Source organism: Anser anser, assembly GCF_964211835.1.
Source record: "Anser anser genome assembly, chromosome: 9".
Classification (NCBI taxonomy): Eukaryota; Metazoa; Chordata; class Aves; order Anseriformes; family Anatidae; genus Anser; species Anser anser.
Genome location: NC_139729.1, coordinates 17,464,961 through 17,483,534, shown reverse-complemented (window position 1 = coordinate 17,483,534; position 18,574 = coordinate 17,464,961). Strand labels below are relative to the sequence as shown.

Here is an 18,574-nt window from a genome sequence, read left to right as displayed (position 1 = left end):
AGCTCCACGGGTGACCTGATTCAAGGTTGCATTTGCAGGGACACGCGCTGGAAGCAAACCATTTCCATGCTGCACGTCTGATGTTGCGAGCACAAAACGCTCCAATGCTGTTAGTCACACCGCTGATTTCAATCTGTTTAATGGGGCTGTTTTGTTCTAATACGTTGATATTCTGATGTGTGTTCTGAAATGAATTTCAGGGAAGCTTCCGAAGCAAAGAACTTGTAGGGTCTTTCTCTTAAGTGGGCGTGCTTGGTAGTGTTTTAAGGGCTGATGAAGCGCATGGCCAAGATTGACTCTGTTGGTTAGTGGCTGGGTATGGACCACCTTGTGACTGCTTCCATCTCTACCACACAGGTCTGAGCTATTGCCATCCACCCTCCTGGCTCTGAATGCTAAATTTCTGGGGTGCACCTTGCCCTGAACCCCCTGGACCGTGCCGTGCCTGTGATGTGACCCCAGCATAACCTGCTCGCTGGGGAAACCTGCACTTAGCTCCCGGGAGGAGCAGGACTGAGCATGCAGGCAGGCGCTGGCTGCCGGTTAGTGGGGCAGGATGGCCGTTCCTGTGTGCCGGGGGATCTCTGGCTCCCTGCTGCCTTCAGCCTGCCTGGCACGGATCACTAAGGGTGTAGCAGTTCACTCATTTTTTTCTTTTCTTTTCTTTCCACTGGCCATACCAATCTGATTACACCTTCGAGGGATCATCCGCCTCTAAACCTTAATTAAGGAGCTCTTGTCTGACTCGTCACTGACTCACCTGCCACTGTATGAGCTCATGTCTGACTTGTCCTAGGAAGATAGTGAAATATGTCAGGCTTCTCTGAAATATAGCAGCTTTCTTGTTTTATTGCACCCCTGACATTGCTGTTGGCTGCTGCATAGGTGAACAGAAAGATGACTGCCTCAACTTGGTCACATTTATCTAAACTTAGTCGTTCACCTCTTTGTGCCTTGAAAAACCAGATGGGGTTTTGCTTGCACAGCTGTAGGTATGTTAGAGTTAATAAAAAAAATTAAAAATTAAATAACCTTTGAGTTTTGGCTTCAGGCAAAGTAGGTGAAATGATGTGTTTTGGAGATGAATGCTCTTGCAGAAGGCAAGATGTAGCTTGCAGGAGAACATCTGCAACCAATCCATTCTGTATGAGATGGGGCCAAGACTTGTTTGTATCTCAGTACCTGTTCAAACATGTTGTAGCACAGCAAAAAGTGGTTTTGAATGTATTGAGGAAGGGTGGGTAAGAAGGGAAAGACATCAAGCTGAATGTTTGCTTAATAGCTTTGATTTCTTCATTAAACTTTTAAGCACTTTAATAATTTGATTAGCTGTTTTCAGAGCACGACAGAATTTTTTTTTAAGAAAAAGAAAATCCTACTCATCTCAGTGCTGCAGGATGAACTTGATTTCTGGAGTGAATCCGGTAACCGTTTACAACCTTTGCACACCATGAGGACTGTCAGCAGAGAGATGCTTGCTAATACATTGATCAAAGAGCGTGCAGAGACTGGGCTACCAGGCTGGCTGCCTGGACGCCAGAAGGCAGCTTCCTGATCAAATGGTCCTTGCCAGCTACTCCTGTCCTCGGTGTTCTGTAAGAACCGAATGTAGAACGAGCATTTAGCAGCTGCATTTAGCAGAGCTTGTTTGCCTGCCTGTAATTGTGCACTTGAAATGCCTCTTTGTTAAGGCCTGTGGCAGTGTAGAACAGTTATATGACTCAGGAGCAGCTGAAATGGTGAGGCTGGTAATAGAGGTTCTCGTGTTCAGCTTAAACACTGAGTTCTGCATGACTTTTTTCTTAGCAGACCCCTGAGATGTGCATGCAGCCATAGCTTGTGCATACAGCTAATGTGAGTTTTGTAGACACTCGCTATGGGGTCTGCTGTCAGTGGGGTGCAGCAACTGTTGCTCAGATCTTTCTCCGTATCATGTGGGCTGGATTCCTTGCTAGGGAGCTGGAGGGACTGATTTGGACTGAGTATGGTAGAGAACGTGAACGTACTGCCTCTAAACTCCTGCCAGAGGAGATGGGCATTTAAAGCACTCTGTTCTGCATGGTCAGAGTTGTCAGACTACCTGGGTAGCATTTGGGCAGCGCTCAGCATCAGCAGGCTGCAAATGAGGGAGTTTTCCAACTAGAATGAGAAGTGTGAACTCCAGATTTTTTTTTTCTTGCCTAGCACTGAATGTCGTTGCCAAAAGTGCTTGCTGAAGCAAGGCACTTATGGTCATGTGCTGATGCTCTTCAAGGACCTAGTGCACAAGCAAACTAAGGAACTGCAAGATGTAGAATTGCCTGTCCTCTACCTTTGATGTAGACAGGGCTTTTCCACTGTGCATTTGCTCGTCAGAGTGAGGACACGCTCACCCCTGCATTTGCATGCGTTTGTCAACTCCCTGGTGCCTCTCGGTGCTGCCATTCACCTGTACTCCCTGGCTGGCCACCAGCACAGCCTCCTGTGGCTTGTCTGTGTCCAGCAGGTGGACACCTAGCCTGGGGCGAGCCTTAGGCTTCATGCCATGCTGTGTGGACTTGCCAGGCTGCGGCTAGAGGAAGAAAAGCTGTGTCTGGGTAGTGCTGCAGCAACAGGCTGGGTTTGTTACCCCTGGCATGATCCAATTTGGGCATGCCGGTCTGGGGGCTGTGCAGAGAGAGCTTTGCAGTGTCTAAAGCCCTTTCCCCGGTGTGTCACACACGGAGTTAGCATGTGTCAAGCCAGCCATTGCTGCAGCTGTGCTATGGGCATGCCTTTAGCAGGCTGTGAGCAAGCACTGGTTGCTTTTGCCATGCTCTGTAGGGAGCATCCTGACCTTGGGAAGCCTTTAGGGTTGTATTCAGGAGAACACTGTACCTCACACCCCGTGCTTAGGGCTTCAGCTAAGAGGATTTTAGCTGCTCATCTCATCCTTCAGAGGGGAGTGGGGTTCAGTTTGTTCTGCTGGATTGCAGGAAAAGCCTGATGTGTAATTCAACCTGCCTGAATGGAGCTCAAATTGCCTGAATGGGGCTCTTTCCTGATGTGCTGGTGACTCATGCGGTCTTCCTTTCGAGCAGTAGCGGAGCTCATCTCTGCAGAAATCTTCATTCAGACGGAGCCTCCAAAGCAGTTGGCTGTCCAGGGGTTGGCTTGCTTACTTTGGGGCTCCCAACCCAAAATCATCAAGGGAGGTGGCTAAAGCTACGTGGCAGGAATGATGCTGTCTTACTCAAATGTTGTGTTAACTTTAGGGTTTTATCCTGTTCCTGTGTAAGCACTGCCCTGTCCCTGGATTCTTCCAGCACCCCTGTGCTACACATCAAAATCTCTGCTTGCTCTGTCTCTGGATTTCATGATGTAATTAGGTCTCCTAGCCCATTAGGGCAAAGTGAAAATGGGTCCCCCTTGCTCTTGCAAAGGACTTCTCTGAAGAGCAAGCTCCTTGAAAGGCAGCATGGAGAGGAACATACATCAGCCTGTGTGGGAATGGGGTGAGGGCTGTTTTGTTTTTTCCCCTTGGCTACATGAGCAGCTAAAACCTGTAACCTACAGGAGTTGGAAGCTCCATGCAGAAAATTAGCTTAGGTTGGGGAAAGAGTTGAGATCGCATTTTTGTTGGCTAATTAAAGGATTAAAGGTGCAGAGATTTAGAGTGAACTGTCAGTGTGCTACAGAAGAGAGCCTTTGATGGTTGAATCCGACTTGAGATTAAACAAATTGCATTTAAATAAGAAATATGCGGCAACAGTTACAGTCTAGCTGGGCCTCTATCATTTATTGTCCTCCCAGGTCAGGTAGCTGTTGTGCTGTGACTAGGGCTTCTCCCTTGTCAGGTTGCTCCTTCCCAAGCGTTTCCCTCTGGATTGGGTCTATCTGTCACCTCCAAGCTTTGTAAAACTGGGATTACTTCTCCCCCAGTGCCTTGAGCAGAGAGGTTTTGTATGCTGCCTTAGTTAGTGATGATCCTGGCCATCATGGCAATAGCAGAGTTGCATCCTCAGTGTGTTTTGTCATATCTCTTGTTCTATTTAGGGCTTGTTATTAGGGTTGCCATCTGCAACTGTAGGTCTAAATACTTCTTTCCCTGTGGACTCTTTTTGTTGTTCAGCTGTGAAGTTGGTGGATGGCAAGTCGTCTGGGTTGTGCTGGTGGTTTAACGGTGTCTTCCTCTGCACAGCAGTAGCTGGTAAAATTCTGAGGGGAGAGTTAGGTGTCGTGGATCTGCTCCTGCTGGTAAAAAAGACCCTGCTTTGTTAGAAAATCATCAAGTGACACCAACAGGTTACCCTTGTATTGCAAATAGCTTGCCAGTGTTGGGTCCAACCCTCACCCCAGCCTTCTAGCTTGGATAGCATTCAGTTCAGAGCTGCTAAGGGGCTGTTCCTAAGTCTTGTCCTTAATAGCACTTGCAGTGGTGCCAGCTCAAGAGATTCACGACAGCTACCTCAGAGCTGCCTTTCTGCAAGGGTAGTAATTCATCTGTGCAGCATTGTGCAGAGCAACAGCACATTCTGTCCGGGGAGGCTTTGCGCCTTTCTCTTATGCATCATGTATGAGCTGTAAGGAAAACAGGAGTGCCGGACAGCGTGAGCCAATAACTTGCTCTGATGTTGAAACTCCGTCTTGTTTTGCTCCATTTTGTTTTATTTCTTTTTAGAGAGGGAAGGAGTTAGCCTCTAGTCACCCTCAACCTATTTAAGATCTGGAGGGTGTCGAGGTTGTTTTCTGGGAGGGTGGGAGTGGGGAGGTAGGGGGGAGTTGCAGAACTTCAACTAGTGAAAAATCTGCTGGGATTCCAAAATTACTCAAAAATATGGCATCACTTACTAATTGGGTGTGGTTAGTTAGGAAATCTGACTTTAAAATGATGTTTCCCAGGGAACTGTTCCTGTTCTCTTTGTTATCCAGTAACAAAGACTGTCTTTTTGTTTGGGAAAGCAGTCTTGCTTTGAATGAGGTGTCTTCTCACAAAATGTCTGTGGCTTGGGGTCTTCAGAACCTGCTGCTTTCAAATGAAACGGTGCAGGGGTAGTGAAGTCTGCACGGACAAAGAGCTGTCTGGTGTTTTCTTGGAAAGCCATCTTCAGACTGTGGTCATGAGGATTTGCATCTAAATCAGCACTCATTGCTGTTATGTTTTTAGTTAGGTCATGCAGATGACATGATTATCTTTCAGTTACTAAATGAAATCAATTGCTAGGTATTGACAGACAACTTGCCATAATCTGTTTCCAATAACTTATAGATCTGTAACTGTCACATAGTATTTGGGAGATTACTCCTGTCGAGTTTACCTAGCAAGCTTGTAGATTTGCCTTCAAAGGGCATCCAGTTCCATGCAAGCTTGCTTTATGCACTTGTGCATTCTTGCTGAAATTATAAAAATAACCAAAGAATCTACCAGAACATTTCATCTATGCTGTGCTGAAGCCTTCCGTTTCTCATGCAGACTGTTACTGCATCTCTTTCTTTGGCTTGCATGTCAACTGGGATGTAGTTTTCCCTCCTTTTAGAGGTATGAGATGCAAAACAGAAGGCTGTGATTTTTTTTTTAGAAGAAGGGCAGCCAGTAACATTTCCTATGCTCATTGTAAACTCTTCCTCCCTGTGTGCATGTTGCTCTGCAGAACGGCTGTCTTCCCATAGCCACTGCAGTTGCGTAGCTTCAGGGCTGCTGGCAAGAAAAAGCTGGAGGAATACCCCAAGCCTGGGATGGGCTCGTTGATCTTCCTAGCAGAGAAGATGCCACAGCGTTAGCCTCACTCGCCAGCTGCCTGGGGCTGAGGTGCAGTGTTCTGGAGCTGGGGACATCTGGATGGCTGCAGCAGTGACACTGTGTTCCTCGGCGTGGTTCTTGACAAACCCTTTCCCACGGTACGTAGGAAAATTGAGGTCCCAGTTCAGTAAGGCACTTGAGGGAGTGCATAACCTCTAGCACGTGAATATTCCCTGTGAAATCTATGGGGTTCTGTTGGAGTCAGCAAGGCTGCTCCCATCCTTAAAGGTAGGCATCTGCTTAAACACCTTGCTGAGTCATGTCTTGACTTTGAAAGCAGGCTCAAGAGAAACCACATCAGTTGACTGGAGGACTGTGCTTAGTTAGGTCATTGGGTATGGAAGGAGAGGGCTGGGAGAGAGGAGAGCCTGGACGAAATACAGATCCCAGAACCCTGCAAATGGTCATAAATAGCTTGTGACTGTATTCTCGTCTGATTTTCTTGCCGTTCATCCCCAAACTTAATTGTATGAATAAAAGGTATAAAGGTGTGATTTAGTCAGTATTCATCCTGAGTATGCTGGAGCTGCTGTCATGGTTTATTGATCTAACGTAGATCTGAGACAGTTACATGCTTTTTTTAATGTTCTCAGCAAAACTGAGTTAGGTGTGACTTTTTTTGGTCTTTCCCAATCCTTGTTTTCTCTGTGACTCAGAACGAGAATATGGCCTTGTAAGATTGGCATATCCAGAAAACAGAAGACTCTGTAGAAATGGTTTAGGTTCAGCTTGGATTTCCTGTCCTTTAGGAGGAGGAGAGGGTCTTAATCAGACCGTCTTCACATGGAGGAAGAAAAGTTGGCCCTGTTTATTACCTATGCGCTAGTTTGTTGCGTTGCTCACCACCTTGTCTGTCCTGGCCAGAAAAGCTTTGCTGGCTCTTTGCTTTAATTATCAATGAACTGCTCTGCAAGCAGGAGAACAATATTTGCATAGATGTAATTCTGGAAATTGAGTGTAATGTGATCAGGAAATGGGACAGGCCCTGGCTGTTATCATGGAAGAGACTTGCTGGTACCTGTACCTTGTTTCAAAAGTAATAAGATCTGACTCAGGAAAGTTTCCTGGACGTTAACAGAGAAAACTCAATGCCTTTTTGGCAAGGGACTCACCCTAGCCTTTCTGCAAAGGAACAGAAGAGATCTCTTGTAAATTCACAAACGTGTTCTGAAAGGGCTGCCCTACAATATGCCGAGGATTTAGAAGAAAATGCTCTACCTCAAAGTAGAAAAGCAGGGGTGTGTATGTGTTCAGGACTTTCTTTTTTCTGAAATAGAAGCCAAGGAACAAGGCACTTGTGTGCGCTGCCAGTGAAATCTCAGCGGGAAGACATGATGCTACTTGCAAGGTATGCACAAGACAAGACCAGAGGCGCCGCAGTGCTTGATTACTGTCAAGGGCTCAGTTGGAACTTGCCTTTGCTCTTTGGCCTGCAGCATTTATGTAGAAATTGGGGACGCTGCTGCTTGCTTCCAAGCTTTGCCTTGATGGGTCCTGCCCACATCTTAGGCGGGGAGGAATGGGGGGGGGGAGAGAACTGGGGGGGTCAGAGCCTATGAAGTAAACAGGAAAATTGCTCACCTTAATGATGCATTTCACTGGCATTGCTGCTTTGAGAGCCTGTCAGATTTAATACTTTCTGTCTTTCCTCCCATTGCCTCCCATAGGTGTGATTAATACTTCGGTTTATTAGAAGGATGGAGTGGAGAAATATCCGTACTTTCCCTCCGGTGGAATAAACCGGGGGGGAAAAGGGCAGTAAACAGGGGAGAAAGGGGATCACCTTTCCTCATCAGAGCTGTTAAATCATTTTCAAGAACGCAAACTGACTTTAGAGGTAGCCTCTTATTCCATCCATTAATGTTTGCAGTTGAGACCCCCAGCATGCTGGCTGGCCGTCAGCCCTGCTCCGTGGGGTGTGGTAGCCAGATCCCCCACTCAGGAGCTTCTGAGGGAGCCCTTCAGCAGGTGGTCACAGCGTGACATTGAGGGAGGCATGCCCACCCTAGTCAAGAGAATACCTGCAGTCATTGACCTGTTCTAACTGCTCAGGCCACTGTAGAAGCAGAGAGTATCTTTGCTCTGTGCTCAGGAAGGACCTCGTGTTTGGCTGTGGATTCTACTACAGGTATTAAGACCCATGTTTCCCGGGGGATGGTCTCAGATGTATCCATTTCCATTTTTTGTCTGGTCTGTGGTGTCCCAGAGCTCTCAGTGGCTCTGTCTGATTTGGGTTTTAGGACAAACGCTGGATGAAGAAAAGAGCTAGAGAGCCATCCTGGGATAGCTCTGAGCTGTCTCATGCACAAGTTCGAGATCTGAAGGTGTGATTCACTGTCTGAGGAGATAGAAGTGCTCAGCCAGACCTGTCAGCTTTTTTTTCTGGATGAACGTTGCTGAAAACATCTCTCTTTTGAAGTAAATCTAGCATCTGTTGCTTCCATTGAATCACACTGCCTATGTGAACTTCTTCAGGGGTTACTTGTTCTCTAAGTCTCTAAGTAGAGCACATTGAATCTAGAGCTGAAGTCAAGAAAAAGTGTAAAGGAAAGAAAATGTATCTGGAGGAAGTATGCAGTATGAGAGGTCAGAAGGCGCTAAACCTGCTTTTAGCTTTGAGTCATTTGAGTTTTCTCTCTGGTAGCTACCCATCAGGATGAAGGTTTGCAAAGATGAGTTGCATTTCTCCTGAGCCTGTCAGTGCCCCAGCTGGGATAATGGGTCCGTGTTTGACACACTTTCTTCTGTAACATGCTGACCCTGTAGTATTTTGCAAGTAGGTCAGCCCTTTGGCATGAGCCAGAATTTGGGTGGAAATCTGTCACCATTTAGCAAAGTGTCCTGCTTTGCAGGGTGTTGAATGGCCGGTACATTGTGTGGCAGGGTGCCTGATACCTCTGGGCCTGACTGAAAATTGCAGGCTTGGGATGTTGCTGATTGAAAAGACTATGTTGCCAGAACAACTTCAGTATTTTTTTCACTTGTTCTCTCATCCAGCTTGGTTTCCCTCTGCTGTAACAGATATTGTACTAACGACTTGTTTACCTTCTGCTGGGTTACCTATGAAATCCCCTTATTTGCAGATGAGGGAACTAATAAGTGCATTAGAGTTAGTTCTTCAGTCTGAAATTTCCTTGTACGCTGCTTCACCCCCTTGATCTTCAGCTTGGTGTGGAGTTGTTTGAACCTGTGGCTGTATGCCATGCTGAGGTGCTTTTGCTGAGGACCCAAAGCATAAGTGTACTCTGTAGAGGGCTGCAAGGCTTGATCTGCTTATATAGGGCTCTTGCAGCTGATCCATGTTGATGGAACCAGGCTTAGTTTGGAGAGCTTCAGGGCTTTTGCTTTGCCATTTGCTGCTTGCTTAAGCATTGGTAGTAAGGGGATGGTTGGACCAGATGATTTTGGAGGCCTTTTCCAACCTTAATGTACAGAAACAGTCGATAGGGACAACATGTATGTTCAGCTGTTGTTCTTCCCTCCTCATGATTGAGTTCCTCACCGTTTCTCTTTAAGCAGAGGACAAAAGTGACTGGGAGATGCACTGAAAGCTGGTGTCTGATTACTCCAGACAACATTTCCTCTGGCTGGTTAGAGGGTTTTGGAGTTTGTCTGATAGGATGGAATGTGCTGAAACATGTAGATGTGATATGAGTGAGATCTGGGAGTCTAAAAGGAAGCAAACAGCAGCTTTCCTCTTTGGCCAAACCTGAGACAGATGGTTATAAGAAGGTTTAATCCCCCACTCCAAACTAGGAGGGGGTCTGGAATGGCCAGCCTGGGCTTTACTTCAAGTTTACTTAACTCAGTCCATGAGCAGAACGGGTTCTGGTGCTCAGTGTTTGAGGCTGATGTGCATGGGATTCAGCAGTGGTATATGGTGGGGTGGGTTTGTGGGGAGCCTGGATATGCTCTTTCCAGTTGTTTTCTGGAGTCCTTTATTTAAAAAAAAAAAAGTTGTCTAAGACCTTTAAGTCCTGGTTCAGCTTCACGAATGTTCCTATATAGACATATGCCTGCTTAGCAGGCAGTGGTTAACAGCACTGCCAAAAGTTAAGCATATGGTGAGGTTTTTGTTAAATCACTTCTGAGTTTTCAGCTTCGGCTTTGAATAATTTCTGATATAACGAGTAGAATTACCTGGAAGGCCTGTTGCTGGTTATGTCACCATTACAGCCTCTAGCTGGTGTGATATGTGGTGGTATGCTGATCAGCTTAAAGTTTTATGTAAACAAACACGTGGCCATGTATGTACAGATGCTTGCATTACCTGCAAGCAGGTGTATGTGTTGTATAGATGCAAATCCTGGTATCACAGCATAGCACTTCATTTGCCCCTCCTGCGAGGAGGATGTGAAGCAGCTGAGTGTCCCTGAGGATGGTGGAGCTGCGAAAGGAGGGAAGAGATGCAATTAAGTTGTTACAGTGAGTGCAGAAGGAGCTCCGTTAACGATTTAAAATCTTGTGGTCAGGCTTTATCGGCTTTCTTCTTTTTTTAATTGAAGCTGATGCTTTTCAATTCCAACCGTAACTAATTCTTTAGCCCATGTAAGAGTAAGTGAGTTCACTCACTTACTCTGCCAAATGTTAACGTGTTAATCTTTAAGTGAGTTTAGGCTGTGTGAGAGCGAGCTTTCTACCCTGTATGTTTGTTAGCATCCTGTTTAATAGTCAGACTGCTTATGCTGTTTTGTACTTGTAGTACAGAAGTCACCAGGAGATGTAAAGACATCAGCTTGAGAGGCTAAGAGTTGAACAGAATAAAAAGAGCTTGTGTCCAGCCCCACGCCTCAAAAAACAGAGAAGAAAAATAATGCTTTAAGTATAGCAACGCAGCATGAGACCCCATGGGAGAACTTACTTACAAAATGATCCTAGAGAAACATCCCTCAAAGAATGAGGTGTAACAGATGTAATGTTTTATTGATGGCCTGTAAATTGGCTGTATTGTTCTCAGTTAATTGGCAGAGCCTGTGAATGTAGCATCACAGGGATGTGCAGAATAGCACGCTGGGAGACGCTCTGATCCTGTGGGAATCGGTGCAGTGTTGAAAGCCTGGGAAGTTTGTACAGCACGGTTGCTTTGTCCTGTTACATTGCATTAGAGCAGTTTTGCTACTGTCGGCATAGTTCTTGGGTGGTTTTTTATGTTATGTTTTTTACTTCTTTTTGCAGAAAGGTATGACTGTACCTCTGTTTTTGGGTAATAATATAAGTTGTCCTTGTGGAAGCCACTTCATCCAGTGTGGAAATTCCTGTGCATTTTGTGATGTGGGATCCCCCAGTCACTGAGCACTTACTCTGTAGGGAAGGATGTATGGCATTGGTGCTCGTTTCTTTCAGCATGCTCACTATGAATTCTTTCGTTTCATGATTTCACCTCACTTGCAGAATTTCCTGTGTGAAGTAGCCTATCGGAAATGCAAATTGCTAGACATTATTAGCCTCTGAAACTTATTTGGTCCAGCTAAAGTTTCAGTTTAGAAACAGGCTGAGAAACTGGATACAATACGCAAGCAGAGTGTGAGCTGGGTACATCAGATAGGTCATTTCACTACAGCGTTATGGGTTTGGTTTTAAAAAATTTAAAAAGTTATAAAAGTAACAAAGAAAGAACTCTTATAAAATCCAGTCATAAAGACTTCCTTTATAGCCATTGCTTTGTATCAAAAGACAGGCACAAGATTTCCAACTTGCATCTGTAGTTTCCTATCAGGGCTTTTCCGCTTGAAATAGGATACTTTTCAGTTCATTGTTTTTTATTTAAAAAAGTCTTCAAGCCAAACCTTGAGAGGTCTTCACTTGTTGGTGAAGTAAAGCTGTAGGTGTGAAAACGAAATGCAAAAGCCATCAAGCTTTCAAATTTACAACTGTTTCACAGAGCAATAGAGAATAATATCAGTATTTATTTCTGTTGTGGTTTTGATGGTGATTTTAGGTAGAAATATTCTTGAAGCAGAGAATACATCCTGATCAAGGTAATTTTGCGTGAAAATCTCTGGAAACCTGAAGTGAGGTGCTAAAGCAGTCACATGAATGAGTGGTCTACTTTACATAATGGTGTGAGAGTTTAGCTGATACTCCAAACTGAACATTTTGGGGAATTTCAGAGGTTCTCTACAGCGTGATCACTTGTGAATGATCCCATGAATGATTTTCTCAACCTACTTCATCAGTTTCTTCCAGGAATGGTGTGTTGCTGGGGGAGGTATTTGCTGGATGGTAATGGGGGGCTGGATGTGAGTGCAGTGTAGAGAAAATTGGGGGGGTGAGTGAGGAGCTGGTGCTCTCTGCCAAGGCAAACAGGTGGTCAGGCACAGCTGCTGGGATTGGGAAAGCAGCTCTGCATCAACCAGAAGGGAGTTATTTGGGCCTTTCTCCTTTTGTTATATATCTGTGGTGCAGGGGGCCGGGGCAGAGCAGCCTCCTGCCAGAGGTGCAGGTACCAGACTGGGTCAGGGCCCAGCCTTGCAGCTGGGTTTCACAGGGGACAGTTACTCACCACCCTTGTGGCAGAGCTCCTTGGAAGTAGTGTTCAACTCTTCTTCTAGACCTGTTTCCATGTGCCCCTTCCCACCCTTAAATCTCCTGCAGGGGTTTTTCTGCTCTGGTCCCTCATCCCATCCACGTGCAGGCTCCACCACGGTGCCTTCCCCCAGCTGTGCTTCTCCCAAACCCCTGCCCGCAGGAGGGGGAGCCAGGCACCATCCTGCTGAATCCTCATCCGGAGGCTATGTTTCTCCATCCTCCTCCTCCCAGCCACCCCTCCCTGTTCCCATTTACCTAAGCAGGTCAACAAAGATATTATAATTTTTTTTAACTAAGGCTTCCAAGCCGCCCTCAAGTGTCCAGTCCAGCGCTGGGTGCACAGCGTGCCCTGGGGCAGCACAGAGCTGCACCGACACGCTCCTTGACGCTTTTCCTTCTCCCAGTTTTCTGTGTTTTTTGTAGCACAGCCGCTGCCTGTCCCCACCGAGCTCGTGGATCGTGTCCCCCCCGCTCCGTCCCCTCCGCGCTGCTGGCCGGGGGACGCGGGGCCCACCTGCCTGATGTCAACATCTCGCAGGGCGAGGCTGGGGAGGAATGTGCCGCTCCCAGCCCGGCGCAGGTAATTAATCCCCAGGACTGACAGGTGGCAACAGGCGGCCTTTGGCTGCGGCTCCTGGGGAAAAGCGCTCGGAGGAAGGATTTTAATAGCTCATCAGCACAATTCGTGCGCGCCTGGCGAGGCGCGGGCCGTGCAGCGGCAGGGCCAGGGAAGGGGCAGAGGAGCTCAAGGGGAAGGTGAAGTTTGCCTCTGCGAAGGCAGTCTCTCGTGGGTGAGGCTCTGCCCCTCCCCAAGGGGAAAATGAGGGTTATTTATTTCCTTCGCCTGCAGCAGAGAAATTTGGTAAATGTCTTCAGAGAGCTCCTGGTGCCGTCAGCATCCCCTCCTGCTGCAGTCCTCCCTGGTTGTTGCACGGTGGTTTTCTACTCGGGTGGGGATTGCTCACAGGTGCTTCTAGCTGCCGTGATGCTAACACGAACATAAAGGATCTGGAGGCACGTGAGGCTGATGACTGTGGAACCTATTCGTTGTGTCCGTGGTTTGAATGCCTGCTACATCTGCTAGCAGCAAACTGCTGCTCTCTGGAGCCTGGTGAGCTGGAGGACCTCAGAGCTGCAACAAGAGCTAGCAGGCGATGGGGTGAAGGTTCTGCTGAACTGAGGGTTACATCTGGCAGGAGGTGTCACCGTCCCCAGTGCTCCTGGGAAAGCTCCCTGGGGACTTCCCTGCTGAGTGTGTTGTGAACACAAATCTCCTAAGAGCGTGAATGTGCACGCATACCGCCCCCCCAACTCCCAACAATTTCTGTGAATGAAAAGGTTTGTCAAAACAAAATATTTAAGGTATATGCATAAATACTGTTCTTTCTTCCTAAAAGGTACTTTTTTCCCTACTTCTTTTTTGTTTTATCCTAAATTAATTAACCTTGCCCTGACTTAGGTTATTTTCTGTTTTTCATGGCTCTTTGTTCTCATCTGTGAATACGTCAGCATGAGTAAATGTTGTTTTCTTGTTCTTCTAACCCATTCTTTTTTCCTTTCTTGAAGCTAGTTTGTTAGTGGAGAAATCACAGCTGTCCGGTAGCTTTGAGGCTTTGAAAATGTCAGGTAAAATGACTCTAGTGTTTAACTGAGTTGAACTGAAACGTGACTTCTTGAAAGAAGTTTGCAACAGATTTGAAAGACCCGTTGATCTGAGCAGAAGGGGCTCAGGGCTGTCACACCGTAAGCCAGCCTCTGGGATCACCTTCAAGCTGACATTTGTCAGCCTTTGCAGAGATGCTTGAACCCCACTCCTTTTAAAGACTTAGGGGCTGTAATCCCTTGGCTAGATCAGATGGTAAAACGGATTCTAGAGGTAGCTTTCCAAAGCAGTGTTTGGGGGATTTTGCTACATCAGAGTTTTGCAGGGGAATTGAATGCTCAGTGAAAAGCCATTTCAGTTTGTGTTGCACAAAGCACTCACTTCCAGGAGACGTCTGTCGCTGTAGTGAAAATTCTCCATTTGAAAAGTGAAGTGTTTTGTTTTCTCCCTTAAACCCTTTGACACACCTTCCAGAGAAGGGGCTTGCTGAAAAATCAGACAGGTGTTGCCTGATGGTAGCTGGCGTGTGTGCATTGTGATACTGAATTACCAGCCGGGGTGCCAAGAGTGGGTAATACAGTATGTCTGCACAGGCAGGTGGGGAGGGCAGGGCTGCAGGCGCTGGAATGTTTTCTTCTTTCCTTTTAAAACATATTATTAAGCAAAAAGCTAAATTCACTGTTGTTCTTAGCAATCTCTTGAAGTCTGCTTATTTGGGCATGACTTGCAGCAATTGAACCCCAAGGAAGAGTCAGAGCCAAACCTTCCCCCCCCTCGCCTGAGCGGATAATGTGGTGCCAGGCTCCGTTCTTTTGTTTTGAAATAACTTTTTGCTCTGTATGTCTTGTAGAAGTGGTGTTCATGCTCCCCAGGCTTTTGGCACAGCCTTTCTTCCTGCTGCTACATAATGACTGTCATCTCCATAAATGACAGGCTTGTTGATTTAGGTCGGGCTTTTTAGTAGTTTTCCTCTGAATTAATTTCCCTACTCAGGCAAGTAACAGAAGTCTGTTGGTTAATAGTCATACTCTGGATTTGTTAACTGCCTTAATTTCAAGTATTTACACCCGAAAGTTACCAATGGAGAGCAATTCAGTTCTTGACAATTCTCTCTGGATTAGTACAAAATGTTGGTTCTGCTTTGATTTTTCTGACATGTCTTTCAAAGAACGATCTTCTCCCTCCTCCCCCACTGCTGGCATAAAGATACCGAATCTGTCTCGTGATCCTTGCTGGGAGTTGCTGATCTTGTGCTCTTATCCCCCATACGGTGAGCATCCGTCAGTTCCTGTAGCAAGATGGTGGGCAGGGTGACTGTCACCTCCTGCCAGGTGGGGCGTTTTGGGGTCCCCTGCTCGCAGGCATTCTCTGAATGCACAGACAGCTCCTGCCTCGGGGGTTTTCTCTTGCTTATTTGCTTTGAAATCTATATACAATATCCTGTCTTACTCTGTGGATATGGCGATTATCACTGATCCAGTACCAAGTCGCTGTGACCTAGTTGTTGGCATCTATTTATGCCAGTAGATGACTGGGCATCAGGTTACCCATGGTCAAAGCAGAGTTGGCAGGATGGGAAACTCAAGCCCTTTACTGTCTGACAGCAGGTACCCCGTGGACAGATTTACACCGGTGTTAAATGACCGGCCTCTTGAGGACTACATGCTTGTGGGCCGCTGTGCTGGGGTAGAGGTGGAGTCCTTGCCAAGTCGCAGTGTGCCACGGCCCCGAGCCCCGTGCAACGCCCAGGAGACATGAACTCCTCCTGCAGTTGTGTAACAAAGGTGGCTTCTCACCTCCTGCCTTGTCTTTCTGTGTGGGTTGCTGCTGGTTGCCTCCCAGTGCCCAGCTGTGTCCCAAAGCGGAGGTGAGCAGCACAAGGTTTGGTGGCCTTCTGGTTACCCTCCTGTGATGTGCCTAGCTCAAGTTGGTGTTAGCCAGAGCTCTGGGGTCTGAAGGCTTACAAGCCCTGTGGTTTGGGAACATATCTCTCTTCTGTTATCAGAGAGGCCTGTTCTTTCTAGCCCATTAGCCCTTGGCTGTTTTCTGTCCGTAAATTTAAGCTGCAGGCCCTGTGCTTCCCTTCTGGTTGCTGTTGAAGGGCAGATAGAGGGGGAGCAGATCCCCTTCTTTGCAGGCAGAGGGGTAACGCTGTTTGACCTGGAGCCTGTGTGTTTTTGCTGGTGTTGGGCACCTCTCCTGTCCTTCCAGAAGCAGTGATTTCCCCCTCTTTTGTAATGCTGGTGAAGATATTAGATGTAAAATTATAGTCAACACCACTACTTCTGGTCCCTGACCAGGGCTTACGAGAGGGGTGTATCTCCTTCCATTTGTTCAATTCTCTGAATGCTTGTAGACACCAGACACGTTCCCTCCTGGTGTGTGCTGTGCCCTTGCCAAGCCATCACACTTCCATATTTATGCTTTCATTTCAGCCCACTGCGTTTGGGTGCACGGTTTCTTTACACTTCAATGACAGTAAGACATCCAAGCAGTTAGGTGGCTTTTTCAGGCTTTCCACATATGCTTTCTAAACTTTCCTCCTCTTTCAAATGTGATTCTTTTCCTACTCAGGAGATGAAAAGACAACATAGTGAGCTCACTCTTACCTTTAGTAAGGAATTGCTTTTTAATTAAAAAACAATAAGGAATTTCAGGTTAAAAAGATGTCTGATATAAATCACCATCTAGATGTGTTTCGCAACTTTTTTTGTAATTGTTTGGCATGTTCCCCATTTCCGCGGGCTGGGTAAATCCTTTGTGGGCTTAATCTCTAGCCTGCAGGCACATAAAATACATTGCACAACTTGGCCTTTGCATTTTAGAGATTTTTTTTTTTCCTTGACTTAAATACCTGTAGCATCTCCTCTGCCATGTGGCAGGATGGCATTGAGCGAGCAGGGAAGGGACCAGCCTGTCTTATTTTTAATCCCCCTCTCCTCCCCAGTGTCTCTACCAGCTTTGGTTTTCCTGTGTTAGCAATGTGTACACTTTGAAATGCAAATAATCTCTGAATATCGCTAGCTAATCCTTCTGTTGCCACGTCACCCACCACCCACCCATGCATGCGCCAGCTCTTCCCATCCCAGCAGGGTGGATGGCCAACTTGTGCTCTCAACCTGTATGAACCTGTTGGTGCTCTGTTTGAACAGTTGGGACCAGGGCTGTATCAGCCACAGCTGCTGGAGACGTTTTCAATAAAAACCACCTTGGGGCTTTCACTTTTCTTCTTTCTCTGCAGGAACCAAAGAGATGGAAGTAGGGAGATGCCAGCAATTCCTGTGGGTTACATGCTTTAGTTATTGGGAGAGCTCTGCACTTGCAAGTGTCTGAACACCAAGAAAAAAATAATGAATGGCTCTGTAGTGGGGTATCAGTAAAAACTGTCTTATTTTGGATCAGCAGAGGGGGGTGGAGAGTCCTTTTCACGGGGACATTCAGAAGAATGGATTGGGGTTGGGGTATACTGAACCACTTAAGGGTTTCATAGGGTCACAGAACGGCTTGATTTGGAAGGGACCTTAAAGCCCATCTAGTTCCAACCCCCCTGCCATGGGCCAGGTTGCCCAGGGCCTCATCCAACCTGGCCTTGAATACCTTTGGGAATGGGGCATCCACAACTTCTCTGGGCAAACTGTTCCAGTGCCTCACTACCCTCTGAGAGAAGAATTTCCTCCTAACCTCTAATATAAATCTCCCTTCTTTTAGTTTAAAACCATTCCCACTTGTGCTGTCGCTACCCACCTGTGCCCAAAGTGTCCGCGACTATTCCTGCTGAATGCATATTCGTATTTCAGAGAGGGCTTTTAAAAAAGAAACCAATGACTTTAGCCCACGCCGTGACGTTTTGCTGAGTAAAGGTTTCCAGATGTGAACACAGTTCAGGGAAATGCTGTGCCAGCACACTGGAGCAGAATGTCCTAGAAGAGGGAACCTAATATGCTCTGAAGTAGCACAGTGAATAGGAGCTTCTTGCTCTGTTCCAGGTGTCTATTGCACACACCAGGATGGTGGCTGCGTCCGTTTTGAAGCCAACTCCTGGATTGTGCTCCAGGTTCCATTGTAGACCAGCTTTTTGGGTTGTTTTACTATTCAGAGCTTTGATATATTTTTATTTTTCCCCCTGCTACTTTGTGGATACAGTGCTCAGAGTTTAAAAGTGGGGATACTGATATAGAGATGATCAGCAGAGGTATGAGAGACTTTTTAAAAAAAAGATAGCAAATATCAGATCTGGCACAACTCTCAGGTTGGGCAGGGTGTTGCTTTCAAATACTGTTCACTTCCAGGGCTCATGGTTTTTACTGTTATCAAAAACAAGAGTTTTTTTTCTTACAAAACAGGATGAAACACTTTACATTATGTGGTTTTCAGCCTTTCCAGGATTACAGGCTGTTGTGAAAAGAATGTCTTCCACTTTGTTAGGTGGGTAATGTGTGCACACGCCCCTCTTTCAAGGGATGCACAAGAGAAATAAAGATTGTATTTGATCACATAATAGCAGTGCTCTTGCTGAATATTTTTGCCTTTGGGAAAAACTAGGTGTCAGTCTTACATTCCACTATTCTAAAGCAAGTAAAGGTCTGGTTTTGCCACTTGTCTGGCTGTGTGGCTCTTCTCTGAACAAATGCAGTGCCTCTATGGAATAGCTGGTACATTCAGCTGTGTGCATAAACCCGTCTTCA

General features: G+C 46.5%; 1 protein-coding gene across 11 annotated transcripts in view; it reads left to right on the top strand.

The window, feature by feature from the left end:
• TP63 (tumor protein p63) overlaps window positions 1–18,574 on the top strand; it is a 154,532-nt gene that overhangs the window by 113,626 nt on the left and 22,332 nt on the right. The window lies entirely within an intron of this gene.